This window comes from Seriola lalandi, unplaced genomic scaffold, assembly GCF_002814215.2.
Source record: "Seriola lalandi dorsalis isolate HSWRI2012SDOR001 ecotype SW California unplaced genomic scaffold, Sedor1 jcf7180002053763, whole genome shotgun sequence".
In the NCBI taxonomy this organism is placed as follows: domain Eukaryota; kingdom Metazoa; phylum Chordata; class Actinopteri; order Carangiformes; family Carangidae; genus Seriola; species Seriola lalandi.
The window spans coordinates 1467-1879 of NW_019524316.1; positions in this window are offsets into that span (position 1 = coordinate 1467).

Below are 413 nucleotides of genomic sequence, written 5' to 3' on the forward strand. Positions count from 1 at the left end.
AACAGGTGAGTTATATAAACAGGTGAGTTATATAAACAGGTGTCATGAAGGAGGAAATCAGCTCTAGAGACCAAAACAGTTTTTGTACCAGGCTGTAAACATGTTTATTTCTGCTGTAAAGTTGGACATTTTAACATGGGAGTCTATGGGGACTGACTCACTGTTGGAGCCAGACTCTAGTGGTCGTTAGAGGAACTGCAGCTTTATTTCTCTGGCTGAGGGCTTGAAGCTAACAGGATTAGCCTAGCTCTGCCTGTCTGGAGATGTCGGCCATGTTTTAATGTGTTTGTTCTTAAAGCAGCAGATTCACCTTCATCGGGGAAATCAAGTTTTTTATTGAGCTCATCATCACAACGGTGACAGAACCATGACATCACACACGTGTACATACAAACATGAAGCAGTGACAGTGG